Below are 14579 nucleotides of genomic sequence, written 5' to 3' on the forward strand. Positions count from 1 at the left end.
TGAAAGAAGCCAACCTGGAAAGGCTACATAGTCTTTGCTTTCAACTGTATGATATTCTAGGAAGGACAAGGCTATGGAGACAGTAAAAAGATCAGTGGTTGCCAGAGGCTGTGGGGAAGGAGGGAGGAATAGACGCAACACAGAGGATCTTAGTGCTGGACCTATTCTGTGTGATACTGTAATGGTGGATACATGTCATTATACGTTTGTCCAAACCCATAGAACGTCCACCACCAGGAGTGAACCCTAATGTAAACTCTGGATTTCGGGCGATTATGATGTGTCAGTGTAGGTCCATCAGTTCTGACAAATGGGAGGTGGTGGGGGGTGGTGATGGTGGGGGAGGCTGTTTGTAGGGGGAGCAGGGACTATATGGGAACTCCCTGAACTTCCCACCCAATTTTGCTATGAACCTGCAATTTCTCTAAAAAATAAAGTCTATTATTAAAGGAAAAAAAAGTAGAAAGGAGTGTGGCTGTGCAAAACGCCAGTCTTCATTTTAAATAGTGAATTGACTGAGCATTGACTGTCAAGCACCAAGCTCAGGGGATGCAGGGAGGAGGATGCACCCTCGGGAGCCACTCACGTTGTACAGGTGATGCATTAGGGGAGCATCACAATACCGGGGCGTGGGGGCAGCCCCAGGGAGAAGGGGGCTCCCAGCCCAGCCTTGGAAGCTGTAACTGGGGGCTTGGAAGGCAGAAGGCACTGGAGAGGTTATTTTTAGGATGCATCACAGAACAGTGACTGACCCCACTTGAAAGCCGAGTACGTATTCTCCTTCTGCTCTGACTGCATCACGTCAGGGAGGTGTGAGCCCCATGTTACAGTTGAGGAAGCACGAGAGCCCTTGAGCCACTGCCCCAAAAGAGTTGCTGAAGCCTAATGTCATGTGACCCGGGCCAGTTCACCACTTCGCTGAGCCTTGGTTAGCTTGGCTTTAAAATGGGGCAAATGCCTACTTTGTAGAATCGTGGTGAGAATTAAATGATGAAATGGATATGAATGTTCTCGGTCCACGCTGACCAAGAGAAATATAATGTGGACCAGAATGTGAGCCACATTTTGGGATTTTACATTTTCTAGTAGCCACATTTGAAAAAGTAAACAGAAGTAAGTGAAATTAATTTTTAAAGCATGTATGTAAAATGCTGTTTTATTTAACCCAATGTATTAAAAATTATCATTTAAACATGTAATCAGTATAACATTTGTTCATGAGATACTTGCATTTTTTTGACTTAATCTTTGATATCTGGTGTGTGTTTAATGCTCATAGCACATCTCAATTTGGACCAACCACGTTTCCTGGGCTCACTAGCCACATGTGGCCGGAGGCTGCCATGCTGGAGAATGCAGCTGTTCATTTATACGGGCAGCTTATAGCCCTCCCTCCACAAGGTCACACCCCAGAGCTTTGCTAATTCGGTCACACTCTGTCTAGTGTGTATTAGTATTATTAGGTCAAGAGCTTTATTTCACACACCATGATTGTATATTCATAAATTCTAACTCATGAGTTCACAAACTTGTAATCACAGGCCCTGTGCAAACACAGGAATCAGTCTTTTGTTTCTGAAGCAATTTGTGCTCCCCTTTTTTCGGAGTACTCACCAAACCGGGCATGCGCTGGGGTTAGCTGTGTGAATTGTTGTCTCCCCCGACGCTGCCCCGACTCTAAGCTTCTTGAAAGGAGAAGATATGTCGGCCGCGTCCCTCTGTTTCCCCACTGACGCCTCCCCACATCCCAGGTGTCTAGCTCCTGGCTGCCCTAGCAGGTATTCAATAGGCTTTTTTTTTTTTAAATAGATTCCATCAGCCAAAGTATTGGTTCCTTTTAGAAGAGAAGCATATTATAAAGAAAAGGCTCTAAAGTCGGATTATGTAAAAATGTGTTGAAAGGCAGCAGGGACATCAAATGTAACCAGTGAATTGAAGTTTTTATTGGAGTAGACATGAATCTGGCAGAGGTGAGTACAGGGTTCCAGCAGATGGGTGTGTGTTTGGGAGATGAGGCTGGAACAAAAGTGTCTGGAAATTTATCACAGGCGTTTGAACTTCTGATGAAATAAATTCTGTCTCAGCCTCATGTGACACACTCCAGTCTGCTCAAAGGCCTTGTCAAAGGTGGACGCTCCCTGTTCACGTCAGAGCCCTCAGCCAGGGCAGGTCTGACCCCTTCCCCCTCCTGCAGCTTTGGTTGCTGGGATCCACAGGGACTCGGAGACAGCCGTGCAAGGGAGCAGGCTTTGACCAGATTAGTGGTGACCATGTGACCGGGCCAGCCACAGCTGCTGCCCCAACCCAGGACATGCCTGCAACCCCAGGAAAGGAAGGATAGTCCAGTTCCAGGCGTTCCCAGGGCTCACAGCTCCCGTTCTCTGCAGCTGTCTGCTCATCTGTCTCGGGTCTTTGACAAGCATCAATTCTAGACTCTCTTCCACATTCTTAGGCTGCCGGGGGGGGGGGGGGGCTTGCAGAGGAGGGACCTTCCAGCAGGTGGTGGAAAGGTGGGATGGCACCTAAGGGAGTCTGGGTGATTTGGCCTTGTGGGTAAAGGTGTGATTGAGCTGCTGGCAAGTGGGTGAAGTCCTGGAGCGAGCAAGGTGTGAGGTGGGGCTGAGGACACCCACATGCGGGGTAGGGAGCAATATTTAGTTCACTAATAACAGTAACAAATTCACACTTCCACTTATCAAATGCTTGTTATGTGCCAGACACTTTCCTAAGCACTTTACCTGGATGATCTCTGATCATTTCAGCACCCCTGAAACAAGGGTTCTGTCTTATCCCCACTTCACTGATGAGGAAATAGACTCAGAGATTGGGTAACTTGTCCCAGGTCACCTAGATGGGTGGGAGTTGGGGGCGGGTTAGGGGGACAGGAATCAACAACCCAAAGTCATGAAATCAGAAAACGGGTAAACATTTGGATGGAGAATCAGGCAGACATACATACACACACACACACACACGTGCGCGCACACGCACGTGCCTCTTAACTGGCATGTTGTCTGCAACAAGGCAAAAATAATCTATCAGCATTTCATTGAAAACTCTGGGAGAGGGAATTCCTGAACCACTTCTGTGGAGTAAAAGGTGGAAATTGAAAATGAATTGTACACGATCTGTTATGACTACCTTCAGATGTGTAAACGTCTTTGGGAGAAGGCTGTCTGTGTGTGCTGCAACGTGCATGTTGTAATGTAGGTGCAGATCTGTATACTCAAGAGGACTTTCCTAGGTTTATTTGCGATGATGAGTCTCCCCACCCTCTTCTTCCTGTAAGGTTTTAAGTTCTCCTTCTGCAAATGTTCCCACCTGCCCAACACACCAAGCTGGGGAAAGACATGTGCCTCAGTAATGAAGAAAGGGCTAGAGCGACACGTGGTCCTCGGGAGGGAGGAGTGAAGCCCCAGGTAATGCAGAGGCTGGGGAGAAGTTCTTAGGTGGAGGAAGGCTCTTTGTGGAGAGGGTACTTTGGGAGAATGCTAACTGACAGAAAAGCGGCTCTGAAAGATGCTGAAGACGTCTCCTCTGGGTGATGCTCTCTACCCTAAATAGAGCAGGGGTGGTCCAGAAGAGCTCCCACCACACCCATCCCCAAGGGGTCATCTTAGGTCCGAAGCTAGAAAGCATCCCTTTAGAAAGTAAACCCCGCTGGCTGGTCCCACCCCTATGCGCCTGCATCAGCCTAGGACCCCTGTCTCCCGCCCCTTGAGTGTTTTTCAAACTGGGGCTATGGACCACCAGTATCAGATGCCTTGGGGGGCCTGTGAGGCACCCCAGGCATCGTGGGGGCAGAGTGGGGCAGATCAGGGGGCTGCAGGTGATTCCAGCGCAAGCTGTCTGAAAGCAGCGCCCCAAGGCGGTGGCGAGGGCAGGGCTGCAGGGAGCTGCGCCCAGCTGGGGGAAATGGGGACACCGAGCTCCACCAGCTCTGTCCTCCCCGCCCCGGCACTTTCTCACCGCCGCCCTGACTCCCTGATTGAGGCGAGTTCCTGTCTCTGGTTTTTGTTCAGCACATCAGAGGCTGCGTCTGAGCCTTTGGTCTGGATTTTGAACAAATTGGAGCTGAAATCTCCTCAGCAGGGTAACGGGGGATGCTGTACTGTCAGCGCCCGGGGAGGGGCGGGCGGAGTGCGCTTCCTCCCGTGGGCCTGGGGACGCGGAGCCTTGGCGTAGGGATACCAGCTGCGGCCCTGGGACACTGAGGATGTTTAAGAGGTGCCTGATGAATTAAATATCAATCAATTAAATATTAATAGCAAACCTAGAAGTGGAAATGATCTCTATTTTTGTAGGCTGTATAGTATAGTTGAAAAATCTCAAGCTTTAGGGATGAAAAACTTGGGTCTTGGTTCTGCCACTTAACTGAGGAGCCTCGGGCCAAAGAACCCCTTTGAGCCTCAGTTTTTGCCTCTATAAAAGGGGAATAATCAGCCGTAGTTGTGTTGTAAGGACTAAAGAAGAAAAGCCAAGTGGAAGAATATGAGTTCTCTGCTCCTGTTCGCCCGCCTTGTCCCTTGACTGATGACCCAGTTTGACATTTTGATGCTCTGCCTTCATCTCTCACGCTGCATCCAGGACCCGACTTCTGGTGTTTACCTAATGTCATCATGTGCTCTTGCATTTGGGGGGGACCTTGCCTCGGACCCAGTGGGACCTCTTGGCCACTTCTCATCTGCAAGAGAGTTTTGGCTGACTGCACGCAGAAGACAAAGATCTGAGCCCACATTTAAGGGTGCTGCTCCTCCTACGATGGCCATGTAACCGTGGCAGGACAGCAGGCTTGGTCATGACCCCAGGCCTTTCCCAGGAGTGCTTATGGGACCGCACCTTTTTCTAGACAGCGTTTGCTTCTGGCCCCTAGTTTCTGTTCCGTGTCATGATCACATGAGCGAGAAGGGCTGGATTCTTCACAGAGAAGGGCCATTCTGTGCAGGACACACGGCCTGGACAGGGCATGTGCTGCTTTGGTTGCCTTCCCTGAGCAGCTCCCCAGTGAGCTGTAGGCTCCTTGAGGCCAGTGGCTTTGTTTCTTTTATTTCTTTCCCGCAGTGTCCAGTCCAGTGTTCGGCTGGAAGCAGGGGCTAAGTAAATGCTACTGGGGACACAGAAGCAGTTGGTCCGTACCAGCTAGTGATGACGATGGTGAGGGAGGCAGGCAGGAGGAAAGAGGTCTGTACAGAACAGGGCCAAGTTCAAGGAGACAGGCTTACCCGAAGAGCTCCGGAAGGGCAGGGGTTTTGTCTTACCACTTTGGTAACTTTGGAAGCTGGTTCAGCCTTAGCACAGTGAAATGAAGCAGTAAAGCGGGGAAGGAAGATCTGACGCCCTGATTGGATGTTATTTGGGATAAAAAGTACATCAGGACCAAGAATGTATATATAGCAGCCATGAATCTGATGTCTCCGTGGGTTTTGGAGCTTTGGGGATCCTGTGTGACCTTGGCCTCCTGGTCAGAGCTTCCTCTCGCTCTTTGAGTTCAGACTGTTTTCTGCTTCGGGGGCAGGCAGCCAGAAGCTACCATGAATTGTGCTGGGCTCTGAAGAATTAAATTACTGTCGATTAATATTTGTGTTATGAGTGGAAACCATTTCTTAAACAAGGCAGTGCCCCTGCCCGTGGGTTTGCAAACTAAGAGCATCTTTAACATGATGGAACGTCATGGAAGCCTGCAGCACCCAGAAACCCAGGTGTCCATCACTTTATTGTATGCCTAGTTATTCCCCTCCCTGCCACAACCAAAGTCCAACCTTTTCACCCACCTGATTGTAGAAACAGGAAAGACAGGGCTCTATACTCACCCTCCCTCCCCTGTGAGACGCTGCAGTGTCTTCTTCTGGATGCTGCTGTGTCTTAGGACAGGGAGTCTCCAGGCTAAGTCTGTGAGTCTCCTCGCCAAGAATGCTATCGAACGGAGGTGGATTAAAGCCTGAAGAGACCGGGCCTGATGTGTCTTAAAGCCAGAAGCATTTGTCCTCTAGGCTCCCTGAGGTCCTTTGTAAAAGGTTAGCCTGAATCTTCCTTTCCCACCTGCAGACCACATCATTCTCCAAAGTAGCTCACCTTTACACAGCACCCACTGCGTGCCAGCTGCTGTCCTAAGCACGCCACACATGTTAACCCTTCAGGTCCTCACAACAGTCCTATAAGACAGTTACTCTTACTACCCCCATTTTACAGATGAGAAAGCTGACACACAGAGAGGTCAACTACCCGCTTAAGGTCATACAGCAAATTTGGGGGAAAGCATACTTTTGTAAGGGTCTTGAAAATATATTCTAAATCCTTGTATTAGGAGTAAGTACAAAGTTGGCCTGAGAAACTGGCCCATAAGTGCCAACAAAGTGCTCCTTGGCTGGAACTGCAAGGACCAAGGGAGCGGAAGGAGATCCTTAGGGGCTGGAATGTTCCTCTCTGGGAAGCACCCTAGAGGGCTTCTCCCTGGCAAAGCTACATCTCATAACACTTCACAGGCTGCGAACACATGGCACTTGCTTTCTTGTTTGAGTCTCCCAAATACCCTAGGAAGCACAGGTAGAACCAGTCCCATTTTTAAAAATTGAAATATATTTGATTTACAATGTTGTGTTAGTTTCTGGTATACAGCATAGTGATTCAGAAAACATTTGTTTTCATTACAAGTTATTATAAGATACTGAATATAATCCCCTGTGCTCTACAGTAGGAACTTGTTTATCTATTTTATATATAGTACTTAGTATCTGCAAATTCCAAACTCGCAATTTATCCCTCCAGCCCCACTTCCCTCCCCTGGTAACTTTAAGTTTGTTTTCTCTGTCGGTGAATCTGTTTCTGGCTTGTAAATAAGTTCATTTGTCTCATTTTTTTAGATTCCACATATAACTGATATCATGGTATTTTTCCTTCTCTCGCTGGCTTACTTCACTTCGTATGACTGTCTCTAGGTCCATCCATTTTACTGCAAATGACATTATTTTATTCTTTTCTATGTCTGAGTAGTATTCTTGTGTGTGTGTGTGTGTGTGTGTGTGTGTGTGTGTGTGTTTGTGTGTTCATCCCATCTTCTTTATCCAGTCATCTGTCAATGGACATTTAGGCTGTTTCCATGTCTTGGCTATTGTAAATAGTGCTGCTATGAACACTGGGGTGCATGTAGCTTTTCGAATTGGCGTTTTCTCTGTATATATGCCCATAAGTGGGATTGCTGGATCGTATGGTAAGTCTAATTTTAGTTTTTTAAGGAATCTCCATACTGTTTTCCACAGTGGCTGGACCAAATTACATTCCCACCAGCAGTGTAGGAGGGTTCCCTTTTCTCCACAGCCTCTCCAGCATTTATCGTTTGTGGACTTTTTAATGATGGTCATTATGACCAGCATGAGGTGGCACCTCATTGTAATTTTGATTTGCATTTCTCTGCTAATTAGTGATACTGAGCATTTTTTTTTATGTGCCTATTGGCCATCTGTAAGTCTTTGTTGGAGAAATGTCTATTTAGGTTTTCTGCCCGTTTTTGGATTGGGTTGTTTGGTTTTTTTCTTATTGAGTTTAAGGACTGTTTGTATATTCTGGAAATTAAGCCCTTGTCAGCCAAGAACCATTCCTATTTTACCTGTGAGGTCACAAAGAGCTTAGCACAGGGCTAGGCACCGAGGAGGGACTCAGTTCTTGTTGAGTTAATTCTTGAATGACCAGACATTTGGATGACTGGACTATGGATGAGTTTCTGTGGGGATGGATGAATGACAGGGGAATTCACTTGGGTTTCTATCTGGGGGGTGGGAGACACACACCCACACCTGGTGTCCACTTCCTGCATTAAACTGCATTAACTAGGGCCAGTCCCTGCCTCCACCAAGAGCCCAAGCTCAAGTGCAGGGACCTTTACTTGAAGTCCCCTCAGTCCCTCCCCACTCCACAAGTCCCCATGCTCCAGGAGTCAGGGCAGAGGCAAACCCTCTTGAGAGAGGCCAGGGAGAGGCGGGGAACTGGGGCTGCGGTGAGCGGGAATGTGGCTCCTTGTCTCCCATCATCTTCTCTAGTTGGGCCTGGCTCTTCCCTGGAGAGGTGTGCTGCGCCCCGCCTGGAGGAGAAGAGCCGTCTTCCCTCCTCACCATTGATTTCGCACTGGTTGCTCCTCCACCGTTTATAACCCGCCGCCTTTCTGCCTTGCTTCAGCCCAGCTGGAGAAGTGAGCACCATGACCTCTGATCATTTCTCTTTTCTGGCTTCAAGCTTATAAGGAAGTGAAGCATTCTCAGAGGTCCCAGCTTCTGAGCCTCACGGGTGCCCAATCAGTGCTCATACGCTTAGCTGAAGGTTGGAAACAATTAACTGTGTTAGCCTTGCCTCTGAGAGCTGTGTCTGCAGGCTCAGCTGGGCCTGTGGAGCTTGCGAAGGCCAGCTGCGTCCTGGGGGCCAGAGCCTGCCGCCAGGCCGCTTGCTCTACCTCTTGGTGCCATCCACGCCCGGGAGCCGGGCCTGGGTGTAGCCAGAGCACCACCCACGTGTTCTAGCAGCCTGTTTCTGAATCTGTTGCCACTTTTGCCTGATGCCAGGGAGCCTTTGGGAAGCAAGAAGTGGATCTGCTGAGGCTGTGGCATGTGGGTTGGGGAGGGCAGCAAGGATGGTTGCTAAAGAGATTAAGAGAGACAGGTTTAAAAGGGAGGCTGGGGCCAGTGTGAGGAGTTTATTTGGATCTTTTTTCTTGGCACTGGGGAGCTATTGAATGTCTGAGGCAGGAGAGTAATGGACCATGTTCCACGAAGAGTATTTTAGTGCTCTGTGCATGTGTGTGTAACATTGAGGAGAATGATAACAGTTTGACAGATAAGCGTGCATCTCTCCCAGTTACATGCTTGAAGGATACACATGTGTCATGACCTGGAATAGTGGAAAGTCCTGGTTCTTCCATAGTCACCAAACTTGATGGTAGTTCTCAGCTCCTGCCTTCATGTGCTTTGTCCCCTTCCTCTGGACACCTGCATCTTACAGAGAGAAATACTAGCCGAGAGACCCCATGGCAGAGGTGTCTGTCATCAGTCCCCCTCCCCCGCGGCTCCCATCATGCGGAGGAGGGGAGGAGGGTCCTGAGATGCTGCCTGACAAACTCCTCTGCAGGTGAGCAGCTATGCCCAGGCGCTCCTTTCAGGAGCGATCTAGACATCCAGGTCTCGTCAGGAAAGACAGGTATGAACCTAGCTCTTTGAGATCGCTATGGTAACCAGTCACATATCTCAGCTGGTGGCAGGAAGGGAGCCAGGAGCTGAGTCACCCTGAGTGGGAGGCCGTGCCTGGGGCGGTGGAGGGATTTGAGGCAGACAGATGGAGGACCTGCTGGGAGCAGTGTGACTCTGACACCCAGAGCTTCTCCAGTAGGAGGGCTGATTAACTCTCGGATTGTCATGTGTCCATAGTTTGAAGACCTGGCCCAGAGGCCTTGGGGTTCACCCTGTGTCATTCTAAGTGCCTGGGGACAGGTCTAGCAGAGGGCACAGGAACAGAAGAAATAGGCTGGTGGTCAGGGCCCCTCTCAAGCTGGCCTCAGCCAACTCTCTTCTCTCAAACACCATCTACTACCCACCAGCACCTCAGGGCCCTGTGATCCCGTCCCACCAGACTGCTTCCCCTCCCAGGAGAGACCGGCCTCCACTCCTGTGCGTGCATCTACCTAAAAGGCCTTTCCTCCTGGGAACCCCCAACCTACTCTTCGAGACCCAGGTCAAATGCTTTCTCCCCAGAGTTTCATAATTCTCCACACTTAACCTCTCCCAGGGCACCTATCACATGGACTTACTGTGTGGGGCTCTGATGCTGACTAGAACATCAGCCCCTAGTGAGCAGGTGCATGCCCTCTTGGTCTCTGGGTGACAGGACCCAACTTTAGCCACACTGTGTGGCTACTGTAGGCTCGGCAGATGCTGGTTGACAGAACGGATGAATTAGTTTGGTGATGACAGTAGCCAAGCCTGGCGGAATCAGCTGTGCCCAAACCACCTGCAAACAGGACTTGGATTTCCAGGCTAAAGTGCTGTTGTGGCTAGTTAGAAAGGGGTTCAGACACTTTACAGTTTGCACAGCTTATGCGGCTGGAAGGCTGCAGATTCATTTCTGTTAAGTAGATTGTGGAAGCCTGGGTGCTGTCCTGACCAGACTGGGGTCCTGGGTTGTCCTTTCCGTGTGCATTCCTAGCTCTCGCTCTCTCCCCATCCATCCATCCATCCATCCATCCATCCATCCATCCATCCATCCAACCTATACTTCCTATCTATCTGCCTATCTATCTATCATCATCCATCTGTATCTGTCTTATTTGTCTCTATCTTTTGGCTGTCTAGCATTTATGTATATGCCTTTCTATTGTCTATAATTATCCATCTTCATGTATATCTGTCCATCCATTTATCATCTCTGTATCACCTATTTATCTGTCTATCATCTGAATGGTGACTTGCTCAGGATTTGATCCCTGGAGGGTCTGAGAGGAGGTGGAAGTGAGGAAGGATCTGGGAAAACAAGAGGAAGAGAAGACTAGATGGCTCTGGGCCTTGCGGGCTAGGCGCTGGGAAGAGATGAGGTGGTGGGTGGGAAAGATGGGCTGGCTCCTGGCAGGAGGGGTGTGGAGGAGAGGGGGCACCAGAGGAGATGGGACGCGGGCTGCAGGAGTCTAAGGTTGCGGGGGCGAGGGCTCCGGGGGAATGATGTCATTCCTGGCCGTGACGAGGGAGGCGGGGGCTTTCGAACTGCCGGGCGTAGGGCCCCTCACATCCGCAGCCACCCACAGGCGGCGCTTTCAGGGCGCGGACTGGGACTTTTTGGTGACAGCCCTGATGACACCGGGCGGGAAGGCGCAGTGGAAGGCGACGCGCGCTGAGCAGAGCCGGGAGGAAGGGTCTCCGGACTCCCGGTGCCGGGCGCTTGGGAGCGAGTCGGGTACCCGCGCCCCGCGCGCACACGCACCCGGGGTCGCCAGCCCCGGAGCTCGACGTCACCCGCAGTCGCAGCGCTGACTTGCAGCGCGGAGCTCAGACACTCCTATCCTGAGCGGGGGACGAAGGGGACGCGGTGGGGGCGGAGAAAAGTCTCACCCGGGAACCGGGCTCTTGGCCGAGCTTCTCGCCGATTCCCCATCGCCGGGGCGCATGTACCTCGGCCGGCCCTGCTGCGCCCAGGAGAGGTGCCCACCCCGTGGGGTCAGAGGAGGCATCCGGCAGAGGGCGCGCGGGACTGAGGGCAGAGCGGGCGAGGGCGCGCGGTGTCCCCGGGCCGAGGGCTGGTGGGCTTCATCCAGGCTGGTGGGTTGGGCCGAGGTGTGTGTAGGGGGAAGCAGGAAGGGCAGGATGTTAGCGACGGATCTGCTGAGAGTCTGCTTGTCCAAGTCCCTTTGCCCAGTTGCCGCTGCCCCAGCAGCCAGAGCAGAAAGAGCGAGATTTAGAGAGGCATGCGTCCCGCATGGTTGCACCGCCGCGCGCCAGCGCCCAGCCGGCCCGCAGAGCAAGTCAGTTTCCCCCTTCCTCGCTCCTTCCTTCTCTCCCTCCCGCTCATTCCCTTCATCTCCCTCCCAGCCCGTCTCCCCCAGCTTCCTCTGCCCCCTCCTTCCTTCTGGTTCTGAACTCAGCCAGTGTCTGGAGGGCCTGGCGGTGGGTCTCAAGTTCAGCCAGCCCTGCAGCCTGCCTGACGCTGGAGAAACCCAGCGCCACCTGGCCTGGCGCCCATTCCCAGCTTCAAAGACACTCAACAGGGAGACATCCATCTTTCCCAGACCTGGTTGAGTTTCTTGGCCGTATTCTCCCGCCCCCTCCACCCCCTCCACCCCCTCATTAGGTACCCCTCTCTAAGGTGGTGGGGCTTCTAGCAGCAAAGAAGCACCCTCCTAGTCCATTTAGAGACGTCTATGTTACTATAAATACCCTTCCTAAATAAAACATCTGGCCAAAGAAAGAGTGGCCCCTTTTCACAGACAGATGGGCATCCCAGATAAATAACGGTGAAGCGGGTGGGATTTAAGAACAATGCTAGGATAAACTGTGGAGAAGTTGAAACTGGAACTAAGGGGATTTGGATTACTTAAAAAAAAAAGAAAAGAAAACGTGTATAGCTATGTGCATTTCCCCAGAGTGAACTCATCCAGGCAAACAGCACCTGAATCGAGCTATCACCAGCCCCTTAGAAGTGCCCCACGATTGTCTTTCCAGCCCTAGCCCCGGGGCAACCCAGGTCCTGGCTTCTCTCATCGTAGATTCATTTTGTCTGTTGTAGATGTCTGTAGGAACAAAATCATACAGGATGTACTTTTTCAGGTCCGGCTTCTTTGGACCAATATTCTTTAGGGGAGGTCATCCGTGTTTGACTGTGGTTGTTGATGTTTTGGACTTTGATTATCCTTCCTAACAGGACAGATCGTTTTTCCATCCAAGAGTGCAGGGGCCGCAGTGTGGTCTTTCTGGTCGTGGGTTCATCTTACTGGGTTTTTTTTTTTTTTTGTTACTGTCGCCTGGGGCTTTCTTCTGGTAACTGCAGGAATCATCTTCCCTGTCACCCACTGGGCAAAGGCTTTACCCCAGGTCTGAACAGCCCACAGTCCTGACACCTACACTTCTTCTAGCGAATTGCCTTGCCTTCCCACAGGAAAGGCTTTGAGCTCAGACTAAAACTGGAAAAGTGAGTCTGAAAAAGATGATCAGGTGAACCTGTGTTCTTTGTGGCTCCAGGAGGGAACCAGTGCGGGAGGGGGAGGGCTGTAACCTTAATTGAAGCGTTTGCAGGGGCCAGTGTGTAATTAGTATCCTTAGGAGCCCGCAGGGGAGTTTTCTGCCTTCAAGGAAAGAACATTTGCAGGCCTACACAGGTTAACAGCCTCCCTTTAAACATTTTCCTTTTGTGGTTAGCTCCATGCCTGCTTTTGAAAATGTGGTCATTTTTAAAAACAAGAATCAATTCTCCCAGAAGGGATGTGAAGGGCTGCTCCACTCCTTCGGAGCCTTTTCCTCCTCACGCATAATAAAGATTGAGATCAGGAAGGTAGGACAAATGCTTCGGGCTCTGGAAATATGGATTATGCAGATGAGCTATTTAAGGACCTTTAAAAATGCTGACCGGGTCCCAGAGTATTTACTGGCTGTTAGAAAATGTGGATTGTCTAAATGGGCATTTGGGGACCTTTAAACACTCAGATTATGATGGATCAGGAGATCCTAGCAAATCCCTTCTGGCCCGTTAGGCCCGTCTGCTGTGTGAGGAAAGGAGTGTTTGGACAAAGCTGAGTTCTCATGCAGTGGCCCAGGATGGATTTGGTCTGTCTTGCAGGCCTGGATGTTGGAGGAGGAGGAGAGCAGATGCCAGAGAAGGTTGGAGGCCTCACAAGGATTTCCTCCCCCCCAATATGAGTGGCTCTGGGTACAGGTGCCAAGGACAGGATGACTCTAGAGGGCCCCCTACGGCCCCCAGACTTCGTAGAGCAAATCTCTTCCACTTAAGGAGCCCCTCTGAAGTAGGATTTGATTTTTGTTTTATTCCTTCTGCAGAGCAAGGGTTGATCAACATAAACAGGCGAATGCTGGTTTCCGCATGAATTGTGGGCTGCACTCCCCTCCCCACTAGTTCTGAATTAATGGATGGCGTTGGTTCCCATCAGCAACACAGATCCGGTGTCAGATCTAGGCACTGCGACTTCACAAAAAGGGGCCAAATAGTAAGTGTTTCTCTTGATGAATCTGTGGCGACAAGTTGCTGGTGTGAAAGTCAGTCCTTCTAGTCTGGGGCCCGCCTCTGCCGAGCAGGCCCAGACAGAGCCGTCTGGCAGGAATATGCATCTCCAAGAAACACACATGGCCTTGTTTCCTGCTGTGGCCTTAAGAGTCCGTGTCCCAAGAGCTGGCTTTGTGAAGTGCTGTGGTAAATCCTTCACCTCCCTCTGTTCTCCCACAGCCCCCCTTTCCTGGATTGAGAGACTCCTAGAAAACACAGCATAGATCAGGTCAGTCTTCTCAGCCTCTTCCTCCTGCATCACCTACGTCTAACAGGGGACCTTGGACAGGTCCTTTAACTTCTCGTTGTCTTTCTCTGCAAGACAAAGGTGTAGATGGTACCTGCCTCTCAGGGTGGTTTGAGGGTTAAATGCCTGGTGTGTGGTAACACATGCTGGCATGGAAGCCCAGGTTCCCATTTCAGCTTAGCCCCCCACCTGCTGTGTGACCTTGGGAAATTCACTTCCCCTCTCTGGGCCTCATTTTTATCTTCAAGCTGAGAGAAAGGGTTGTCTACAGTTATATAAGGACATTTCTGGGCTCTTAGAAGCTCAGATCCTGCAACTCAGCAAGGCACCGCCTCTTTCCTGGGGGGCAGGGGATGTCAGCAAGGCCGTGGAGGAAGGATGGTCTGGAACTGCAGGGGGTTACGAGAATGGAATTGCATCTGTTACAGTAGTTGATGAGACGTGGCCTGACGTGACGCAGAATGTATTCATTTGTAGTCGTTAACGAGCTGCTGATGTGCCTACAGTGAGTCCTGGGAGAGGCTATCGAAACCAAGATTAGTCCAGAGAAAAAGGGGGGCTCTAGATTGGGGGCGAAGGAGTGGGCCTTGGAGGA

At 50.8% G+C, this 14579-nt stretch overlaps 1 protein-coding gene across 1 annotated transcript in view; it reads left to right on the forward strand.

The window, feature by feature from the left end:
* Window positions 1–14579, forward strand: part of XKR6 (XK related 6) — a 227742-nt gene that overhangs the window by 133439 nt on the left and 79724 nt on the right. The window lies entirely within an intron of this gene.

Source organism: Camelus ferus, chromosome 31 (genome assembly GCF_009834535.1).
Source record: "Camelus ferus isolate YT-003-E chromosome 31, BCGSAC_Cfer_1.0, whole genome shotgun sequence".
Taxonomy (NCBI): Eukaryota; Metazoa; Chordata; class Mammalia; order Artiodactyla; family Camelidae; genus Camelus; species Camelus ferus.